The following is a 24,557-nucleotide window of genomic DNA, read 5'->3' on the forward strand; positions in this document are numbered from 1 at the left end:
CTGGGTTGAACGGTGAGGAGCTGCTGTCGGTTGCCATTCTGAGTTCCTTGGGTCCCGGAGCTGAAGCCGGTGCGAGGCAGCGGTGCGGCAGGTGGCGGTGCTGCAGTGCTGTGTGTGGCAGTCAGCTCAGCGGGATCCCACCTTCGTCGCCAGTGAAATATACTCAGAGTCGCAAAGTGATTTCATGCTCTTTATTCAGCTCATAGTGGTGAGGAGGAATGAATGAATGTCCCCTCAAAGTATCTGCTTTATATACATTATTTACACAATGGGCTGCACATGATTGGCTAATTCTGGAATTCTACTGTAAGCCAATCAGGTTGTGGATTCACTTCTATCTGGAGCATGATTGGGTGGTTCCTGCCAACCAATCATATTGCTGCATTGTTCTAGGACCAATCAGACTGCTGCATTCTGAATCCTATTGTTCTAGGACCAATCAGACTGTTGCAGTTTGGATCCTATTCAATTCAGTACATAACAAACTGCAAGATGGAGAGGGCTAGTGACACAATAGCCCCTGAGTGCCCTGTCCACTACAGTGGAGCCCAGAATGCTTTTCTGCTAAGTTCCAAATGCTGGAGCAGACCAGATGGCAGCTGAAGCAGAACTTAAGTGAGTACAACTGAATATTGGTAAGAGCATAATTGTACCTACCATGTGGTGACAGTGAAGAAAATATTACTTTGTGACTAGCTGTCAAGGGTGGTGAAGGCCTGAAGGTAATGTCTGCATCCTCAGAAACCTGTTGCGACAAATTTGCAAAGCACTTTGTGGGCAAAATTACCCCTATCTCCTATGACCCCAACACCACATTTTATGCAAATCTGGAGGTGTCCAGAGCACAATTTTGTCCTGGTTTTTGAAATCAAGTATCCGACCTACCATCAGTTCTCTTGATTCTTGCCTGGCATGGCTAAAGAGGTAAAGGGTGGCCTGAATATAATGGGAGGGGGTGTCTCTCTACCCCATTGCCAATGTTGGATCACTTTCTAGTAAAGTTTGGACATTTGGTAGCAGCCCCACCTTGCAGGACTGGGGGACCACCTTGGGGGCTAATTGATTTTCCACCCTGGGGGATTTTCCAGTTGATAGGTAAAGGTAAAGGGACCCCTGACCATTAGGTCCAGTCGCAGACGACTCTGGGGTTGGGGAGCTCATTTCGCTTTATTGGCTGAGGGAGCCAGCGTACAGCTTCTGGGTCATGTGACCACCATGACTAAGCCGCTTCTGGTGAATCAGAGCAGCGCACGGAAATGCCGTTTACCTTCCCGCCAGAGTGGTACCTATTTATCTACTTGCACTTTGACGTGCTTTCAAACTGCTAGGTTGGCAGGAGCAGGAACTGAGCAACGGGAGCTCACCCCATTGCGGGGATTTGAACCGCTGATCTTCTGATCAGCAAGTCCTAAGATCTGTGGTTTAACCCACAGCGCCACCCGCGTCCCATTTCCAGTGGCTAGAGAATGTGATTTTGTCAAAGCCTTGGTCTCACATTTTGGCAGGTGAGATGAGGAGGGCTATCAACATGATTGCTCCTCAAGATCCTCTCAGTGTTGCACAGCTCTCGCTGTTCCTTGCAGACAACGTAGGAGGCTGGGAGATGGCTAGAGTGCAGGTGTCAAGTCACTCTGAAGTTGACTGAACACCTGTTAGGTTACATAACCAAGCATTGGTAAAGATGGAAAATAACTACTTTATGTCTCCACTGCAATCTCAAAGAGCCATTCTGCAGAGCACTTTTGGATGGTCCAGGGGCTGGTCATGGCTGGAGCTGATGCTCCCATGATTTAGTCTGAAACATATGGAGGGCACCAGGTCTTAGGCTTATTGAGCAGATGGAACTAATCCTCATTCTGGTGTTCTAAACAGTAGCAGTCCTACAAATAGGGATAGCTATATAAATGTATGTAGGAATGAAAGAGAAGGACAAGCTCTTGGTCTCACATATTAAATATTTCCAAAAAACACACATTTCTATATTTCACATATATGATGATCTGAAACTTACCCCCCCCCCCCCCGATGCTAAATGGACTTCAATGAGATTTAAATCTAAGTATGTAAGTTTAAGTGTGCCACCTTAATCAAAATTCTAATTTAAGGAGCTATGCTATTTTTCAAGTGATTGTCGCTCCCTTTTGAACTATCATATGGATTTCAGTGATCCAGAACAACTATTCATAGGACGGCAGCATTCTTTCCCCAGTAAGTCGAGGCTTGTTGGTTGAATTCTGGAGCAGAGTTGCCAGGCCTCTGCAGAAGACTGCCTATCCCACTGTCACACCAGCGCTCGGAGAGAGATTCTAGTACAGGCATAGGCAACCTCGGCCCTCCAGATGTTTTTGGCCTACAACTCCCATGATCCCTAGCTAACAGGACCAGTGGTCAGGGATGATGGGAATTGTAGTCCCAAAACATCTGGAGGGCCGATGTTGCCTATGCCTGTTCTAGTAGGATCATTGGTGCTTGTTAGGGTCTGTTACCCACATACCATAATACAAAATATGGCCAATTCCATTCCAGTCACTCCCCTTCTTGCAACAGATCTCTTGAAATCTGGCGGCTCCACCTTTTGTCCTCCATGTACTCTGGACTTGGTGTGTCTTGTATTTCATTCTCTGGTTTAGCTGTCCTTATCTTCACAGTTACTTAACCACAATCTACAGAGAGCTACAGAATTCTGCCATGCTGAAAAACAGTGCTTATTGTAAACACAGCCCTTATCTTTAAGAAAAAAAGATGTACAAAAAGCGCTTGCTTGCTTTGGTCTGTTACTACTGGGTGCCAACAGATGGATACGCAGGCACACGCACACACAGCATCCATCCTTCTTATGAAAGTGTGTGTGGAGCCGAGGGTACGGCCTTGAAATCTCTTTACTGATCTCTCTGCCGGAGCATCTCAAAAGAGGATTGCAATTCTCATGGCAATCTACATCACTCTGGGAGCTGGCGTTCTCTAACTGTGCAACAATTCAAGGCTTATATTGTTTTGTTTTTTGTGGATAAGGAGTCTAAAAATCTAGCAGGCTCTGACAAAGGAGGGTGGCAGGCCAGAAGTAAACAAGCTGGGGAGCAGGATACAGGTATACTGTATATAAAAGAATCATTGGTATGGGAAGGCTAGAAGACTTTTAAGTCAGATAACAATGTGGGACATGAAGCAAAAGGTTGCAGTGGGTAGTCCTTCTGTTTGGGATTCCAGCCAGCCATGCCCCTTTCCAGGATATTCCATTCCACACACATCTGCACCCGCAAAAGCTCAGCCAGCATACCATGCCCACTGGGCATGCTCAATTCTCACTGAACTGTTTTGGGGATTCCTCCCCTTAGCCCCCCCCCAATATGTTTTGTTAACTGTAAATTTTAGGCTTTCCTCTGCTGATAAAGCTCTCGTGTGTGAGGATAAGTATCCACATATGAGTACTAGAATTGAGTGCTAGTATATACAGTGGTACCTCGGGTTAAGTACTTAATTCGTTCCGGAGGTCCGTTCTTAACCTGAAACTGTTCTTAACCTGAAGCACCACTTTAGCTAATGGGGCCTCCCGCTGCCGCAATGCCGCCGGAGCTTAATTTTCTTTTCTCATCCCGAAGCAAAGTTCTTAACCCGAGGTACTATTTCTTGGTTAGCGGAGTCTGTAACCTGAAGCGTATGTAACCTGAAGCGTATGTAACCCGAGGTAAAGGTAAAGGTACCCCTGCCCGTACGGGCCAGTCTTGACAGACTCTGGGGTTGTGCGCCCATCTCACTTAAGAGGCCAGGGGCCAGCGCTGTCCGGAGACACTTCCGGGTCACGTGGCCAGCGTGACATCGCTGCTCTGGCGAGCCAGAACCGCACACGGAAACGCCGTTTACCTTCCCGCTGGTAAGCGGTCCCTATTTATCTACTTGCACCCGGAGGTGCTTTCGAACTGCTAGGTTGGCAGGCGCTGGGACCGAGCAGCGGGAGCGCACCCCGCCGCAGGGATTCGAACCGCCGACCTTTCGATCGGCAAGTCCTAGGCGCTGAGGCTTTAACCCACAGCGCCACCTGCGTCCCTAACCCGAGGTACCACTGTAGTATAATGGACTGCTATGGAGAGAGACCCACAAAGTTTGGTCTGTCGTGAGTCTTCTAACATTCAACTTCAATGGATGGTACCCATCAGTGTTATGAAAGAGGGAGACAAATGATTCATTTTCTCCACACCATGCATTTAATTTTTTTATACCAACAGAAAAGCCTCAGATAATAGATATGCTACATCCACAGCATTCCCATGATCCACCAAGCTTGTAACTCTATCAAAAAAAAAGAAATGAGATTCTTCTGGCATGACTTGTTTTGATGAAGCCATGCTGGGCCTTGGTAATCACAGCACCCTTTTATTCCTGATATCAATGTCAAACTTACCAGTCATTACCTGGGTCTTCTCCCCCACCCCCCCGGCAACAGCATTTCCTCCATCTTCTCCATGCTTGCTCCTTCTTCTTCTTGTTTCGAACATAGCCAAACAAACCTCTTGATTATTTTAAACGTCTCTTGCAAACCTGAGTTCAGTCAGAGCTTGGCCCGCCTCACCTTCTCCTTGCGACTGTTGGCCACTCATTTATAATGAGGAATTTTTTGAACTTTACATTCTTGGCAGATTTTGAGTTCCAACAGATATCAGGGTAGTTGAAGTCCCCTATGACTACTACCTTTTTGAATGTTTGGTAATGTGCTCTAGGCAGTGGTGTAGCATGGGGGGCCATGGGGCTGTGGCCCAGGGCACACATTCTGGGGAGACACCCCCCCACAGAGCCCCACACGCTGCCAGTGGTGGGGGCTGGAGAGCATGGAGGGTGAAGATCACCCTCTTCGTGTCCTGGCCCCGCCTGGCATGCCCAATCCTGACCCAGGGGTGGAGAGCAGCTGTGGCACCCAGTATGCTTAGCTGCAACTCTGGAGAGTGGCTGTGGCACACCTGGCTGAGGCTACTCCTTCCCTGGGTCAAGGCTGACCTGGGGGCAGGATGCAGCTGCGGTGCCCAGTGAGCCCGGCCGAAGTTCCTCCTTCCCTAGGTCAATCCAAGGAAGGAGAGTCAAGGCTCCTCTTTCCCTGGGTCAAGGCTGACCAGGGGTGGAGAGAGGCTGTGGTGTGCAAGGAAGTTCCTGCTTCCTTGCAGTGGGATGGCAGCTCTGGCAATGCTGCCGCCCACTCTCCTGGACTGGGGCATGCATCTGCCCCTGCACTCGTGCCGCAGCAGGCTCCCTCTGTGCCCCACCCCTTTTGGGGTCGTGCCCTGAGCGCCAGATCCAAGCACTATTTAGATATACTCCGCCACTGGCTCTAGGAATGCATCGTCCAAGTCCTGAGTCTGGCTTGGAGATCTGTAGCAGACACGCAGAGTAGGCTCCCTGTTGTTTCTATCTCCTAAAGTTTTTACCCATATACCCTCAATCTGTATTTAGCCTGCAAGTCATGGATCTCTTCACAAATGTACAAATCTTTAATGCTACTCTCCCCCGCCCCTTTCATGTTTGATCTATTCCTTCTGAGCAGGTTGTACTCCTCAATTTCTACATCTCATCACACTAGGTTTCAGTAATGCCGGGTAGTAAATGCTGTAAGCTTTTCTCATAGGATAGTTGCTCCAACCCCTTAATTTTGGTTGTCCTTTCCTTAGCTGTCCCCATCTCAACAATATAATTTTAAAGGTGAGACAGCCAGAACCATACACAGAATACCAGGTGCTGTCTCAACATAGATCTGTACAATGGCATTATGATATTGACAGTGTTATTTTCAGTCATTTCCCTAATGATCCTTAACACAGAATTCACCTTTTTCCACAGTTGTTGCACACTGGGTCAATAGCTTAATCCACCTATCTACTGTGATGGTTAGGTTACTGGTCAGTCACTGCCATTTCAGAACATAGGGAAGGGAAATGCTTCTACACTTGAGATATAGGGTTGAGAGAAGGAAGGGGGAAATAGTGAGAGAACATTGAAGGGGGGGCGGCGGATTTTGTTCCTAAGTAAATTTTACATAGAGAAAATACAATGTCATTGAAAGACCCTATAGTTCCATGTTGATGAAGTTATTATGTCTGCCTACACCATTCGTTCTCTACATTACAAAAGGTGAGAGCCATGTTGGTCAAGACCCATGTTGGTCAAGAAATGGGGCCATGCCTACAGCATGCCTTAACACACACATTATTTAGGAGAGAGCAGACCATCAGTGGATCTTTCCATGTACTCCTCTATGCATCCAGTCTATAAATGTGTAAATGTATCAAGGCTGCAATCCTATGCGCACATACTTGGGAGCAAACTCCACTGAATATGGTGGAATACAAGCATGGTTTAAGTGAACATGGGCAGGATATGGCTGTACAGCTTCCATATGCGACTTATAACCTAGTGTATAACAGACATTTATCACCAAGCCTCTACTTTTGAGAAATGACTCTCACTTGTGTCTATTTATACCAAGAGAATTAGATGCCATAAGGCACAGATTAACTGTGGTGCAGAGGGACCGGCACAGCTTAGGTTGTGGAAATATTGGAGTCAGTTAAAGGGCACGGATGGATGCAAAGTCTGCAAGAAAGAGACCCTCACCCAAGCAAGGATTTGAGAGGGAGTTACTTGACAAGATGTCTCTCTGTGTTTGTGCACCCTCTTCACCCTGCAAATTTTAGCATGCAGCAATTCTGAACCCCACACAGTGAGTTCTCCATTCATCTTCAGGTAACACTGTGGAGATTTCATGGCTACAGATGGCCCATAAAAGGTTTATGCTCCTGTTTCATGCCCATCAATCACAGACAGATTTTCTGGTTGGTAATGGGATTGCCCCAAACCTTTCTGGCACAATCTTGCACTTCAGTTGAAGTAAAAAAATAAAAATAAACCCCAGATATTTATTCTTTGATTACATTCTAAAAGCATCAAGATAGATTTCTTATGATTTCCCTTTGTTCTTCTATTATAAGCAGAACAATGTATTTTAGTAGAACGTAAGAGTAATTCACAAAGAGACTGCAGGCCATTAATATTTCAATGTCTTCTTAAACTAGAAAAAGGACATCAGAATATTTCTATGACTTTTTTTTTTTAATGAGAGTTTTCATATGGTAATGCTGGCTGAGACTTTCCATGAATGGTAGAATTTCTGAATAGCACCCAGAATATTATGAACAACAATATTTCTGGACAGTGGGGTGCTATTAGAAACCTCATATTATTCACTGACATGACCTCCTTATTCCAAAAGCCTCAGGAAGGCATGAGAGCTACAAACTTCATTTTTATTTAAATATCAAAGACTGAAGTTCTCAGACCGCTGAATTCTGCACCACCAACTATATTTCCTACTTCAATAGCTATCATGTGGTCATGTGGCATACGCAAATCTTGAATAAATGCAGACTATCCCATGATAGTGATACAAATACCAGATCTCTCTTCTAACCTTGATCCAAAGGAGTTTTCCCCCTCAAGCAAAGAGCATGACTCCCCATGGCAGCAGGCCTGTTGAAAAACATTTTGGGCTGAGCTCTTTGCCAAAGTGGCCAGCCTATACAGATACACATTCAGTCTTGGTCCAGTATAGATTGTTGCCTCCTCCCTGCAAAAAAATATCTATATACCCTGTGATGTATTGGAGTGTTTCAAGGGATGTTGGAATGCAACTCCAGGAGGCATGCTGCTTCAGTGGAATCTCTCTGCAAAATACTGTAACTGAAAATGATCGTTTGAGTTGCTTTTGTAATTTGGCCAACCTTGTTTCCAGCCCCATACATATCCTCACCTCCTGCTTTAGGCTGTTCCAGCCAGCAGTGATGGCCAATAGCTTAGATGGCTTTAAAAGGAAGTTGGACAAATTTATAGAAGATGTCTATGGCTCAATGGCTACTAGCCATTATGGTTTTATACAACTCCATGATCAGAAATAGCATGTCTCTAAATTCCAGTTGCTGGGGAACAACAGGAGGAGATGCTATTGTCTGCATGTCACATTTGTGGACTTCCTGAGGACATCATCCAGTTGGCCACTGTTTGAACAGAATGCTGGACCGTATGGGACTTTGGGCTGTTCCACCAGGGCTCTTACATTCATTCACTGTATCTGCTTATTCACCTGGAGACCACTATTCCACTATTCTCCTTCCTGCTGCTCTCAGCCCCTTGCCAATACCTGGGCTGGAGAAGTAATGGTACCTTATGAAAGGCTTCAGGAAAGCAGAGCATCATAATTTGACCATTTTAACTAATGTCCTCCTTGCAGCCATTTCCAAATTGCACAAAAGGTAAATTGTTCCAGTCAAGAAAAGATTCGAGTCATCCCCTTCTTGGGAAAAGAATACATTTGTCTGTGCAGAGGAGCCTATAGCAATAGTGCTGATGCAGATTTTGCAGAGCATAAATAAAAGGGTAATTCTTTTATGTTGTATCTTCTTCTCCTTTTTTTTATCCCAGAGAGAGGAAGGTATGAAAAGCTTTGCACACATGCTATCCATTATGTGGGATACACTGGGAACATTCATCTGCATTGAAGCAGCTCTAATGCCAAAAGAATTTCTGATGCAATCCTTTTGAAGATATATTTTAGAACAGTCATATGAACTTGTACTTAAGAATCTGTGTCCCAGGGCATCAATAGCATCTGTTGACACAGGCCATCATTCAAATCCTGGACTGCTAATGCCTTCTTTAAAAAACAACAACACCCCAGCCTGTAACCTGCCCCTCCCCCAAAACTCTGACCAAGTGGGTCTCTTTGGAAAGCAGTCCTAAATCAAAGGTGGTAGGGGAAAAGGGCTTTGAGTGTTTGTGCAGTTAGTGAAAACACAAAGGCTTGCACTTCAACTGGAAGGACTCATTCTAGGTTGGAAGACAGAAACAGCAAAAGAAGGAAAGAGGAAATAGACCATGACATGTGACAAGTGAGCTGAAGGGACAGCAGGAAGGTATTGCACTGGCTCCCAGCAGCATCAATCAACACTGCAACAGCTGGAGAAAAACATGCTGCCTCCATCCCCTTGACAAGTTGTTGTGGAGTAGTTTGTGTCTCCCTTGGCAACTGATTACCTCATTTGAAAGGCCTACGTTTCACATGACTATTCCTCAAATACACATATAGGTAGAATGCATGCAGTCATATTTAAGAGAATCACTGAGCCATATATAGGAGGACAGGAAACAATATATGTATATTCAAAACATTCTCATTCACACTCTCTCCTGAAAACTGCACAGAACTGGGAGAATTGGACCAGTCTGGAGTTCATCTACCTGGGGGTGAGGAAGAATGTTTCTCTAAGAGTTTCCAACACATGGGCATCAACATTTGCTTGTCCTGAGGAATGGCCTTCAGCAGTGAGCCCTGTACTGCCAACACCTTGATTGTGTAGGAGTTGAACAGCAGCACTGTTGTCATTGGAGTCAAAGAAGTGAAGACAACAGATGTTGAAGACTTCTTTGTGCCTGGCCACCAAGAAGCACCCTAAGGAGGTACTCTAAGGACATGCTGTTTACTTCAGGGAAGGGGAAGAACTGATACGGCTTTAGAGACTGGTGGCATATTATTATAAAAACAGAACTGATTTAGAATTCTCAGCATTCAACAAAGCAAATATTACAATTTTGCAAGGCCTCTGCTGCAAATTTTAATTTAGGGTTAGCCCCATGTCCACTGTAGTATCTAAGTTGGATACAATAAAGCTTCCTTAGTGTGTGTGTGTGTGTGTGTGTGTGTGTGTGTGTGTTTGTATGTATGCATACATGCCACAGTGATACATGCCTTAGTTACATCCTGTTTGGATTACTGTAATGTGTTCTATGCGGAGCTAACTTTGAAAAGTGCTCAGAGACTTCAACTGGCTCAAAGAGCTGCAGCCAAATTGGGAGCATATGACTCCCTTATTAGAATAGCCCCACTGGTTGTGGCTATTGGTCTGTTTCTAGGCACAATTCAAAGTACTGGTTATGACCTATAAACCCCTACATGGCTTAGGTCCAAGCTATCTGAAAGATCGTATTCCCTTGCCCAGGTTTTGAGATCTTGGTGGGACCAAGAGAAAGGCCTCCCTGAAGATCTCAAAACCTGGGCAAGTTCATACAAGGGAATACGATCTTTCAGATAGCTTGGGGCCTTATTGGTGGCTGCTCCCAGATTCTGGAACTCCCTCCCTGGAGAAGCTACCCTGGCTCCCTCCTTGTCCTTCTGCAGGCAGGTTCCAACAGGCTTTTGCGAATCAAGTGCTTTTAATTAAATAGCTAGTGCTGTGCTGTTTTTACTTGTATGTTTTAATTAGATTTACTTGTATGTTTTAAATAGATTTTTAAATAGATTTTGTATATGGATATGTACTTTCCCTTACCTATATATGTATATAGTTTAATTCTATTAAAGTTTAATCATTTTTAATGATAGGGTGTGTTTTTTGCTACGTTTTAGTAAATCTAGTTTTTATCTGCAAGCTGCCTTGAGACCCATCAGGGGAAAAGGTGGGGTATCAATCAATCAATCAATCAATCAATCAATCGTACGTATTTAATGTTGCTTGCTAGAATCCATGCAGAATTGCTGTGCATGAAGTCCAGATCACAAGACAAATACTTCAAACCTAGTTAAGCATTCCTGCAGGTCATTTATCAATGTCATGCTGAGGAAAAGAGCATCCCTCCAGCTGCTCAGTCGCTGATGCTGGCAGCCGAATCTTGTGTATGTTGAAGCAACAAGACCTTGGCTCAGATCTGCCTGGAGCTATTAAATATCCAGTTTCCATTGTGTAGTAGTAGATGAGGGTCTGGGCAATTTCAACCGCAGAATCTTAGATATGACTGGGAATCTGGGTGTTATTTGACCTCTTGAAGTTATTAAAGAAGAAAGAGAAGGAGAAGCTTAGTACAGAAATACCTTTTGGTGAATGGAGTACATAAAATATTTCGCAGCTTAGGAAAAAGAAGCCTTCAAGCAAGAGATCTAGAGGCTGTTGTTATAAACAGCTGCACACAGTGATGATCTAATGAATTAACACAAAGGAGCAGGTGACAGGCTGACAGTACCACCAGCCCTGTCACTGTGTGTTCCTACAATAATTGCTGCAAGATCTCAAAGGCCAACATTTCAGAGGTCTCATCCTGAACTTCAAAAATGTTTCTATATGTGCAGTGTCTTGTATCCTGTAGGTACGATTACTACATATTCAACCAAAAAAGACTTCTCTCTTCCATCTTTCTAACCAAATTTAAAGTCATGCTGAAAAATCGACATATGGTCATCCTTGATCCCATAATCAAATGCAATGCACTCCAGATGTTTAGTTGTGATTATCAAGATTTCCAATCCATTATAGTGACAGAAACGTTTTGCATGAGTTGTCCTTACGGGGGCATAGCAAAATTTCTTCTTGCCTATGTTTTCATGGACCGGTGACAAACCTCCCTATCCCCACCCACTCCCCTCTTCTCTTTCTCAAACTACAAGCCCTTGAGTTTGCTGGGTGCTCTCTCTCAGTTCTAGAGGAAAACCTGTGTCAGGACTAGATGACTCTTGGTCTATCTATGATCTCACAAGATCTAGACAGCCCATGCAGATACACCAATAAAGAAAAATAAGTCTGCTTAAACATCCTCTAGCACAAATTATTATTCAGTCTCAACTTTCGTCTTCATGCAACAATAGCCAGGAACTCCCTTGCATACAATAAATTGTACCAATTTTAACTCTCATGCTTGGGAGCCCTGAAACAGAGATGATATTTAAAGAAATAGAATAAAAATAAGTCATGTTCCATGGAAATAACCCAGATTACATGCGCATAAAGGAAATCTGCATTTATTCACTTAGGCTGTGTACACATTCCCATTTATTGTGCATCCAGCACTGGTTTGGGAAGTGGTGTACAAAAGACAGTAGCCACAATCTATACCTATTCTCTTTCTATCCTGTTATTTCTTATGAAACACTACATTTTGATGTTTTCTCCCAAGCCAGCTTTGATCCAAATTGAGAAAAAGAAAGCCCTAGCTGCATTTTAAGTTGGGAATGTGTACTCAAGTCTTATTTTGCTTAAACGATTCTCCTTTCTGCTAACAATTGGGAGAAGCAGATAATGATGAACAGCAACGCAACAAGCTCTACTCCCTCTTGTCTGCTCTAGATTTTAGCAACATATTTTCAAGCCTTATGTATGCTAGGAATTTGTCTCCATTCCCTACTGTCTGAAATCTGAAACACTGAAGGAAGTTCAAGACAACCTGCTCATTCTGATTTGTTTGCAGGGAGATTAGATGACTGCATCATAGCAAGTGTTATCCCACACTTCCCAGTGCATCTTCCCATCACTTTCCATTTTGCAAAAAGTCTGTTCTTTTGGGGAAGTGAGTTTGTTGTGCAAGACCTCCCAGCTATAACGGCACAACCTGAATTTGCTGAAATGCGACTGAATCCCACCCCAAAATAGTCAGTCTGGAAGAACCCTTAGAATGTTGACCTCTGTTCCTAGCACTAAATTCTGTGCTGGTGTGGAGCAATCCTGGATTCTTCCAGATAGTTAAAGTGGGAGGCCATGTCTCATTACCTCACATTTTATGGGGGCTCAGCATGACGCCGCCTGCCTTGCTTTAATCAGCCTGCATTTCCCACGCTACTGTAGAATTTTATCCCTTACCTATTTTGCAATGCATTTCTTTAAAAAGGAAATGGAACAGTAGCACGAAGTCTAGAGGTGTGGGTGTTCTTTATCACTACCCCAACCTCTTTTGACGTCTGTTCCTGCTGGTTTCCACCTTATTAATTACATCCTCTTTTTGCTGCTGCTAATCTGATAGACCCCTTACTTAGAGAGTTCCAGTTGCCCAATGTCTTTGTGTGTGTTCAGCAGTCTTCAGGTTTTATTACTTGAAGAGGGAACCTAAGTAAAACAGGACTGTGCATAAACGACTTTAGCCTCATCCCCTAACACATAGGACCCCCTCCAGCTTCTTTGTGCACTCATAGGGAATTTCTGCAGCAAGTAGGCTTGGGTATTAGTGGAGGCTCTCTATGTGAGTTGGAGTCAATCTGATGGACCTACCACAGTTGCTTGTGCAAGGATTAGCATCAGTACAATGGGATTTCCCCTCACTCCTCCCCCTGCATGCACCCCATACCATCCCCAAATCTGCTCCAGAGGTTTGGGGGAACCTTTAGAACAGGTTTAGAGGGCACACCTTGAGAAGAGAGGGGAAGAACATTCTATCACACAAGCAGAAATCCTTGCACTGAGAGAAGATTTTGTTTAGCACTACAGTAAATACAACCCAATATACTTATTTATTCTTTGGATTTTTTTAAAAAATGGGCGGGGGATGAATAAAACATGGTGACTGGTTATCGCTTCATGGAGAATTGTTATTAAAGCCAGCAAGTCATTAGTACAACAGTCCACCAAATTATCAGCAATCAGCTCTAGCACTTCATTTGGGTGACAAAACAATCTTCTTCCCCAGTAGGATATAACAATGATAATTGGTAGCATGAGCAGGTAGGCAGATTTTGTATCTTAGTATTGAATTAGACCTTTCCAGGCTACCTTATTTATTTGCATTGTGCGTTTTGGAACATGTTCTGAGTAATTAGTTAAGAATGCCAAACGCAGAGCAGATATAGATGGGAAGGTGCTTTTCTTTACTTCAGCACTTCAACTCAAGTACAGTGGTACCTCGGGTTACAGATGCTTCAGGTTACAGACTCTGCTAACCCAGAAATAGTACCTCGGGTTAAGAACTTTGCTTCAGGAGGAGAACAGAAATTGTGCGGCGGCGGCGCAGTGGCAGCAGGAGGCCCCATTAGCTAAAGTGGTGCCTCAGGTTAAGAACAGTTTCAGGATGGAAAAAGTGAGTCTTATAGAGCAAAAAATACGGTAAGTTCTTAACCCGAGGTACCACTGTAATCTTTGGAGATCTTCTTGTAGGGGTGGGGTGAAAAGAGAAACAGTCTCACTATGGATTCCTAAATGAACTAGCACCCAAGAATAAACACCAAAATAGAGTTTCAAGCAAAACGCAGCAGGATAATTATCTACGTAAGTACCTAGTAGTTTGCCTTGCAGTGTTAGGAAAATTTAAAATATACAATGTACACAATGTACAGAGCTCTTGTTTTGGAAAGAAACATGCACACCCTCTTTCACACACATAGACACTCTAGGCTTTCTATAGGTGGTGAGAACAACCTTACAGACACTCCTTTTGCTTAGATTGGCCTGATTCAGATGATAAAGTTGTGGGAGATTGAGGTCAAACATAACTATGCACAACTGCTAGTTAGTGCATGAAGGGGTTAAGGACCATGGAGCTGTATCGCTAGAAAGACTCAATTAGGTTAAGCCCTGTCTTCCTTTCTCCATCATGGAGGACATGTGTAAGCTTGCTCCTGAGCTTACAGCATGTGTTTGGAACTTATACTTGCTGCTGTGTGGAACATGCATGTCTGAAACACTAAATCTGTAAGTAAATCATTTTAAACTTGCTTAACAATATTATAGAATTTTGCTGTAGCCACTTAGTAGAATTATATATCTTTTAGAAAATGCATTTATTCTCTCTATATAAGCTATGTATCAATGAATGGTTTGATTCTTTTATTCCTGTATTTCTATACTCTGTGAACCTCTGAACTGCTAAATTCCTGGTCTATCTCCTTCTGTATACTGCTTGCATAGCTGAAGGGCACAAATGGTTAGGAGGTTTAGGCTACAGGCTGTACCCTCTTTGAGATTCCTCAAGATGTGGGAAGCTATAGGAATGCAAGGTTAAGGTTAATTCTGAAGGTCTGGTTGTCAAAAAAAAAAAGAAGATAAGTGGGTTAAGCATGATAACTGAAGCTCCAGAGTCTGGAGATTCACACACTAAAGGAAGGGAAGAAGATAATGGAGAGGAAGACACTTCTTACTTCTTGACCTGTGCCCTCTCTTGATGTATGCATTCTATGAGATAATGAGCTATTATGATGTATGATGTTTAAAAGACCCTATAAAAGCTTTGTTAAAATGTGCCTTCAAGGCAGTTCTCCTAACTGGTGGTTCATTAAACACCTGGTTTGGGATAGCTGTCACTATTGCTTATCTCTCAATAAATTGGGTCCCTATTGGATGCTGAGCTTGTATATCTCTCTTGGTTGCATTTTTCTTTAAGGTGCTTTACCCTCATTTGAGCATGAATCATTAAGAGGTGGTTTAGAAGTAAATTCTTACCACAACAATGTGTGGTCTGCTCATTGCAAGACGGGCAGAAAGAGGTGAGCTGCTGTGTTCAGCTGAACAGGATAAATAGGTTTAAGGGACCTATATTCCTAGCACTTTACTGCTTTGCTTATTTTTGTGAGTTTAATACTCTGCTGCTGGGGCTCTTTGGGTGCAAGCCCCACATTTTGAATCCAGGCACCCAGCCAGTTCTTCTGTTCTTCACTGCCACACATGGTTCCACTGGAATTCATATATTTTCCTCTCACAAAAGGAACTATGGCTTACCAGGATTGTACAGCCATATGGGGGCTCCCAGAGAGGAGAATACAGCCATTTTGCTACTCCCTTATTTGTTTGTTTTTACTTCTGCCCTGTGCTGAGTGAAGACCAGGTTTGGCTTAGTGTGTTGTCCAATCCTGGGTTCATGGTTAAGCTTTTTCTTTCCTAACAAACCTTGGCTACAGCTCATGGTAGCAAGGAGGGAGTTTAAGCATGAGCCTGGCTTTGGACAATGTGCTCAGCCAAACCTTGGCTTAAAAGGGGTAAAGGGACCCCTGACCATTAGGTCTAGTCGTGACCGACTCTGGGGTTGCGGCGCTCATCTCGCTTTATTGGCCGACGGAGCCGGCGTACAGCTTCCAGGTCATGTGGCCAGCATGACTAAGCCGCTTCTGGAGAACCAGAGCAGCACACGGAAACACCGTTTACCTTCCCGCTGGAGCGGTACCTATTTATCTACTTGCACTTTGAGGTGCTTTCGAACTGCTAGGTTGGCAGGAGCAGGGACCGAGCAACGGGAGCTCACCCCGTCGCGGGGATTCGAACTGCCGACCTTCTGATCGGCAAGCCCTAGGCTCTGTGGTTTAACCCATAGCACCACCCGTGTCCCTTCTAAATCTTGGCTTAAAAGGTAAAGGTACCCCTGCCCGTACGGGCCAGTCGTGTCCGACTCTAGGGTTGTGCGCTCATATCACTTAAGAGGCCGGGAGCCAGCGCTGTCCGAAGACACTGCCGGGTCACGTGGCCAGCGTGATGAAGCTGCTCTGGCGAGCCAGCACCAGCGCAGCACACAGAAACACCGATTACCTTCCCACTATAAAGCGGTACCTATTTAGCTACTTGCACTTAGGGGTGCTTTCGAACTGCTAGGTGGGCAGGACCTGGGACTGAAAGACGGGAGCTCACCCCGCCGCGGGGATTCGAACCGCCGACCATACGATTGGCAATTCCTAGGCACTGAGGTTTTACCCATAGCGCCACCCGCGTCCCATAAACCTTGGCTTAGCTTGTAGCAAAATAAATCTCTGGGCTGAAAGGAAAAACTCTAGCAGCATTGAGGAATAACAAAAGGGTGTTTATTGCTAGCAATAAAGGCTCAGTGGGATCACTCTCCAAAAGCTGAGCAAAGCCCAAAAGGGTGGGGCCTGCTTAATATACATAGCTGTTATCTGTTAAAGCAATACATATGCATAAACTTCCTCCAATCTAAAGTTACAAGATAATACTGCATGCACACTCATTATGGGTTCTCCCACGGGGGCGGAGGAAGGTCTGCACCTCTATCACTAATTACATGTGCAAAATAGAAACCAGAACACCAAAAAGAAAAAAAAGGAAAAGAACAAATAACCCATGACCACCAAGCATATGAACTCCAGGCTCCTCCTTTCCTTTTTCCAAACTTAAAGGTGCAATACTGAAGGGAGAAGGAAGGGTTACTCGCAATATTATCTGCACATAGTGAGTTTCTGCACCAAGCTTACTTCTGCAATTGTGGTTAAGCAGCTAGCCGGACCCACAGTTGCTTGCTAAATTTGACCAGGCAGGCTAGAGGCCGTTTCCTGCCTTGTGCTTCCTGCTCCAGTAACGCAAGAGAAGAAAGACATGTATAAGAAAAGACACGTATAGGGGAGAGGGGAGGGGGTGCTTAGCTAGCCATATAGCTGTATGCCATAAAAGGGAATAAGGTGCAAACTTGCCAGCTGATTGGGCTGCTTGGGGGGAGGCAAATGTGTGTTTTTAGGTATAAGAATGCTTGCTGGACACAGAATTTTTGCAGTCAGGCTTTAGAAGTGATTCTCCTGACTGTCTCTGCGCAGATTATAAATAAACTCTTTTCTCCGAAAGAGGAACTTTCTCTGGTGCATTTTTGTTCTCTCCTCGGCCCAGGGCCGCGGGCAAACGATTCCCTGGTAAGGTAAAATAAGCCTTCATTTTTGGTGCATTGGCCAGGAAATCTGCCCCACCCTGAAGGTCCGGGGAGGGCCAGGCTCAACCACGGTGAAGAGCTCGGCAGCGTTTGCAGGCTCCCGTGCGCACCCCGCCTGTTTCGTGGGGGGAACTGGCCACACTGTCCTGGAGTGGAGACATCCTGGTTGAGGGAGAAAAGAGGACGGCGCCGAGGGGACAGGTCTGCAGCGGAGAAAGGTAAGCCCGAGGGAAAGGGCAGGAGGCTTGATCAACCTCCCCTGGTTGTGGCAGTAGAGTGTCACAGGTAGTAGAGTGCCACCAGGAATAAGGGACTGGTTGTGGCAGTAGAGTGCCGCCAGGAATAAGAGGCTGGTCATGGAAGTAGAGTGCCGCCAGTAGAAGAGGGAGGGATATATATATATATATATATTGTGATTTTTGGTGTGTTCTGTGTGGTGTGTGTGTACCAGATACTCCAGTGTTTGTTTTGGTGTATGAAGGTCGGGGCTTAGCGTTCCCCTTGGCCAAGCGATTGCAGGGTGTGCAGATCACAATCTGTAGTGCGTGAAGTGTGAGAGGACTTTTATTGTGAATAGGAGCAGAGTATCTGGAAGAAATGGGTTCTGGTCAGAGTAAAAGTAATCCATTATATCAGAACATTTTGAATGTCCATCCTGATCAAATCCCCTATATCTCCACATGGAAGACCAATGTGGAAAAGAACCCCCCCTGGCTGAAGTCATGTTGCCAAGAAGTCTCAGATAGCCGTATCTGTTCAGTCAGGAAGACAGGAGGACAACCCCCAGTCCTCCAGGATTCAGAGAGGGAAGAAGATAAAGTTTTGATGCCCCCACCACCTTATGCCCCGGCAGCGGCCCTGGCACCACCCCCGCCGCAGGGAGCAGATGGCCCAGCCCCCAATCCCGTGGACAATGCATTGTTAGACCCGGATAAAGATGAAAAAAGGGAGGAAAGAGAAGAGGATGATGAGGATGAAGAATTTGTAAAAAGATTAGTTAAGCTGACAGATGATAATAAGACATGGACAGAGGAACAGGCAGAACGTTTGAGGAAGTATGTGGAACCTTATGCAGAAGAAGTGGACGTCAGCCCCCATTTGTTAAAAGCGGCGAGATGTACAGGGCAACAGAGAAGAAAGTGGCAGAGAGAGTGGGGAAGGGCAGCAAAAAGAGTGGCCCTCCATAGGGCACATAAAGCACAGAAGAAGGGCGCGGCCAGAGTGATGCCTCTACGTAGAGTGTACGACCCTCCGGCCCCTGCGGGACCTGATGGGGTGGTGCCTAATAGAACTTATACAGTTCAGCATGTCCCCTTCCCTAGTGCAGATGTTTGTAATTGGAGGAACCAAAACTCTTCATTTGAAGAAAACCCAGCAAAAATAATTAAGCTGTTTGAGGGAATTTTCAAAACCTATAATCCCATTTTTGATGATGTGCAATATTTGATGGATGCCTGCTAACTACAGAGGAGGCTAGGCGGATTCATATTGAGGCCCGTGCACACCTCAGAGCACATGGGGTACCTGAGGCAAATATGGCAGGACAGTATCCACCAGCTACCCCAGATTGGGATTATCAGACTACTGGGGGAAGAAATAGCCTCATTACTTATCGCCATGCATGAGAGCAGTTGTGGCAGTGGCCACCCTACTCACCAAGGCAGACAAATTCACATTCGGACAGGATACTACCTGTATAACCCCACATGCAATCCCAGCCTTGCTTGACATGAAGGGCACCTATTTCCTCTCCCAGGCTAAAATGAGGAAATGTCAGATGTTACTACTACATCCCCGCTTGAAATTCCAAGTCACCACAGCCCTTAACCCAGCTACCCTATTGCCGGTAGGAGAAGGTGAGAAGCCCACGCATGACTGCATTGAAGTAATGGATGAGGTGTACTCTAGCAGACCTGACCTCAAAGATGAAGCAGACCCCCAATGGCCGTCATGGTTTGTGGATGGAAGCAGCTTTATTGAGGCTGGACACCGGAAGGCAGGTTATGCAGTGGTAGCCCTGGAAGATCAGGTGGTGGAGGCAAAGTCACTCCCACCTGGAACATCAGCACAATTGGCAGAGTTAACTGCGCTCACCAGAGCCTTATGCTTGGCAAAGGGGCAGAAGATTAACATTTATACCAATTCCAAATATGCATTCCTGACTTTACATGCCCATGGAGCCCTATGGAAAGAGAGGGGCTTATTCACTTCTAGAGGAAGCCAGGTGGCACATCCACAAGCCCTGCTGGACCTTCTAGACGCGGTATGGGAACCTGAAGCTGTAGCAGTTGTTCATTGCTATGGGCATAAAACTGGACCAGGTGAAGTAGCAAGGGGAAATCGACTGGCAGATAAAGTGGTCAAGGAGGCAGCCCGGGAACCAGTTCCTGCCTCGATCATCGGAGCATTGGTCCCAGAAGAAATCCTGGGCTCTACTGATAAGCCAACTTACACCAAACAGGAAAGAGACACCGCAGTCGCCCAAAAGTTGGTATTGTCTGATGAAGGATGGTACCTTACCCCGGATGACAGGATATGGGTTCCAGAGTCCCTATCCCGGCAAGTAGTCCAGAGATACCACGAGTCCACCCATGTGGGACCAGACGCCACAACAAAGCACCTGGAAAAGTGGTTTTTATATAGCTAATCTTTATCAACTAGCGTCTCAAACCTCCAGGAAATGTCTACTGTGCCAAAAGAACAACCCTAGAGCCGGACCATTGGCTCCCCCGGGGATCCAGCATAGTGACACCGCACCCATGGAGGACCTTGTTATGGATTTCACTGAATTGCCCTGTTGTAGATTGTATCGCTATCTTTTGGTGGCAGTCTGTACTTATACAAGGATGGGTTGAGGCTTGGCCCACTAAGACTGAGAAGGCAACTGAAGTAACCAGATGCCTGCTGCGAGAGATCATCCCTCGCTATGGTCTGCCTCGCTCAATAGGGTCTGACAATGGACCAGCCTTTGTTCACTCAGTGTTGCAGGAGTTGGCTAAGGCACTACAAATCAACTGGAAGTTGCATACAGCATACAGACCCCAGAGTTAGGAAAAGTTGAAAGAATGAACCGAACTCTAAAGAATCAGCTGTCCAAGCTAACACAGGAAACTGGATCTAATTGGGTGACAATGTTACCTCTGGCATTACTCAGGGTCCGCAGCCTCCCATTAAGGCAGACCCATCTGTCACCCTTTGAAATTGTGTTTGGGAGACTGGTCCCATATGTCAGAATGTTGTCTCCGCATGCTGGTCAGGATATGCAATTGAATAATTATGTCTAGTCATTCTCCCGAGTTCTCTTTTGTCTCAACAGGTGGACCCAGGCTCGCACCCCCTGGGTGTTGACTGCATCAGTTCGAGCCAGGTGATGAAGTGTGGGTAAAAGATTGGGCACGGACGCCGCTGCAACCGTGCTGGAAGGGACCGTACACTGTCCTGCTCTCCACACCCACCGCCGTGAAAGTCACCGGCATCACCCCTTGGGTCCACCACACCAGAGTGAAAAGAGCTGCTACAGATTGGACTGTGCAACTAAATCCTGATCAACCCCTTCGGCTGACCATCTCTAGACCCTCCGCTGACGACCGCTCTGCTGGTACCACATCGGAAGCTGGTACCTCTACGCACAGCTGAAGAATTGGATGGGAGGGCCGCCCGCTGGCAGCGTCCCCAACATTCCGGTTGTAGAGACTCTCCCCCCAGAAAATATCCTCCCAGAGTTTAGGAACAGAGCACACATTGCTATACTTTGGGAAGAGAACCGTCCTCTCAGCTACCTGACCCCACACGACACTAGAGTCTTAGCAGCCAGTATCGAAAAGGTAGCACATGTCCCCGTGCAGACTTGGAATGGGTGGGACATGTCCTGGCTGGATGGCATCTTCCCTGGAGGATGGATGGGGCGCATTGTTATGTTGCTAATAGGGCCTCTAATGCTTTTATTATTGCTTCTCTGCCTCTGTATACCCTGCTTGATGCAATGCTTGCAAAATATGATGCAAAAAATGATGTCCCGCATGATGGGTCCGCGTGTGATTGCTTTTATGAGAGAGTATAAGCCCTTACCCCAGAACGAATCTAAGTAATAGATTGTTCAAAAGAAGAGGAGGGAGTGAAGGGAGAAGGAAGGGTTACTCGCAATATTATCTGCACATAGTGAGTTTCTGCACCAAGCTTACTTCTGCAATTGTGGTTAAGCAGCTAGCCGGACCCACAGTTGCTTGCTAAATTTGACCAGGCAGGCTAGAGGCCGTTTCCTGCCTTGTGCTTCCTGCTCCAGTAACGCAAGAGAAGAAAGACACGTATAAGAAAAGACACGTATAGGGGAGAGGGGAGGGGGTGCTTAGCTAGCCATATAGCTGTATGCCATAAAAGGGAATAAGGTGCAAACTTGCCAGCTAATTGGGCTGCTTGGGGGGAGGCAAATGTGTGTTTTTAGGTATAAGAATGCTTGCTGGACACAGAATTTTTGCAGTCAGGCTTTAGAAGTGATTCTCCTGACTGTCTCTGTGCAGATTATAAATAAACTCTTTTCTCCGAAAGAGGAACTTTCTCTGGTGCATTTTTGTTCTCTCCTCGGCCCAGGGCCGCGGGCAAACGATTCCCTGGTAAGGTAAAATAAGCCTTCAATACATCAGGATCACACAAATTCAACCAGGTTGACACATATTCCTAACTGCTGCACCAGTATAGTTCAAGCTCAAATCACATGATCAGCATAGGCCATAGATGACTATGCCCTTTTTTATGTAGAAGTCCTACCAAGGTGTTATTTACATGGCTTAGCCACAAGGTTGCACTGGACTTAATTGTATCTGGGTGGAGTCAGAAGCTGTTCTGTTCTTGTTTGAGAGTTATTTTCTGTATATCTGACTGGTGTGTTCTGAACTTTTCCATCATACAACTAAACCCCTAATAGCTGCACTTAGCATGTGATCGTCCTCACTTCCAGACAATCTCTTTATTGAGCAATAATTTTGATTTGTTGGCACAAATTATGCAAGAAGGTTATTCAATGTCCTCTGCTTATTTAGGATTCATTATGATTTGTTTGCAGAGGGCATATGATGCTGCTTCTAGCAATTTTTATTGCACTGCTTCCCCCCATCACTTTCTGTAACAAGTGTGATATTTTTGCAAGAGGGTTTGTTGGGCAAAAGTGCCATAGCCACTTTAATTGTGCAACCCAACTTGCCAGTATGTGTTTCAATCCCATCTCCCAAACCATGACAGTCTGGAAGTGCCTTTTGAGTATGTCCAGACTAGAGATTTAAACTTGTCTAATAGCCATTTCCTCTAGAATCTTGGGAATTGTAGTTCTGCAAGGGAGAAGCCTAGAGATCTCTTACATAATTTTCAAAACCTGTGTTTTCAAAACCTACAGTCCCCTGGATTCTTTGGGGGAAGCCATGATGGTGAAAGTGGTATAAAATCAATATACAAGTTTGGAGTTTAGATATGCTGGCATAAATTACTTTGTTTTGTACATCACTAAGTACTTCATTCAGTGAAGAAACTAAAATAAAGGTCTTGAGTTTATGAAATCAATGTTTTTGGTAGCCTGCTGTTCTCCCACACCCTGGGAGATGCACTTAACTGGGGAAATGACAGGCACTTCTCTAGTATCTGTAATGAACTAAGCAAAGAATTGTTCTATTGCTCTGAGAAGAAAATATTGAACTGCATTTAAGAAACAAAAGGAATCAATGAAGCAGTAATAGGAAGGTGGCTACCGAATACCATCCACTGAACACTCTGAAAAGTGTGGCTTCAATTGTATCAACATGGGCATTAAAATTAGATATATTTCTAAACGAGTGGTGGCTAAACTGTGACCCTCTGGAAGAGGGGTCAGCAACCTTTTTCAGCCGTGGGCCGGTTCACCATCCCTCAGACCATGTGGTGGGCCAGACTATATAATTTGGGGGGTGAGGTGAACGAAATCCTATGTCCCACAAATAACCCAGAGATGCATTTTAAATACAATGGCACCTCAGGTTACATACGCTTCAAGTTACATACGCTTCAGGTTACAGACTCCGCTAACCCAGAAATAGTACCTCAGATTAAGAACTTTGCTTCAGGGTGAGAACAGAAATCGTGGTCCGGCGGCACGGCAGCAGCAGGAGGCCCCATTAGCTAAAGTGGTGCTTCAGGTTAAGAACAGTTTCAGGTTAAGTACGGACCTCAGGAACAAATTCAGAACTTAACCCAAGGCATCACTGTAAAAGGACACATTCTACTCATGTAAAAACACGCTGCTTCCCAGACCATCTGCGGGCCAGATTTAGAAGGCAATTGGACGGCATCCAGCCCACGGGCCTTAGGTTGCCTACCCCTGCTCTGGAAGGCTGTGACTACAATTCCCACAGTCCCTGCCCATTGGCCATGCAATCTACAGCTGATGAGGGTTGTAATTCAGCAACATGTTTTTAGGTGTTTACATGTTTTAGATGTTTCATTGTTTGTGAATTTCCTGCCATGAGTAACTGGATAAAATGAATAACATCTGGAGGGCCACAGAGTAGCCACCCCTGTTCTAAAGCATGAAAACTATTCAAAGTAAGAGGAAAGGCTTTGTGATAATGCCTGCTTCTGGGTGTTTCAGCTGCAGCTCATTCATTAGCCAGGCTCTTCTTCACCAATCCAGAGCCCTTATTTACTAAGGCTTATTAGAACTAGCCTTCACTAGAACATTAGCTTCTACTTGCAACAAAGGTTCTCCATTTTAAATGACCTTTTAAGGTTCTTGCAGGAAAACAAAATCTTGAACATTGTAATAAAAGCCTAATAATTTCCAATAAAACCCAAATCCTTGCAGAGGAAATTCAACATTTCCATATTCATCTGACATAAAGCAGAATGGCCCACACTGATCAGGCTGCACCTCCTCAGCTGGAGCTTTGGTAATAAATATCAAACAGCTTATGTTTCCCATTGGAATACAAAGAACTCCGCTTTGCTAAGGTCCTCAGCTGAGCTATTATTGTAGCTGGCTGTGAAGAACAGAAGAGATAGAGGATATGTACACATGGAGCTTATGCAGAGAGGCAGGCTAGTCATTAGAGACCCAACAAGCGCAGAAAAGGTTTCCAGCAAAGTGTGGAGTATGAAAGTGAAAGCATAAAACAGAG

Source organism: Podarcis gaigeae (genome assembly GCF_964106915.1).
Source record: "Podarcis gaigeae genome assembly, chromosome: 6".
Lineage (NCBI taxonomy): Eukaryota > Metazoa > Chordata > Lepidosauria > Squamata > Lacertidae > Podarcis > Podarcis gaigeae.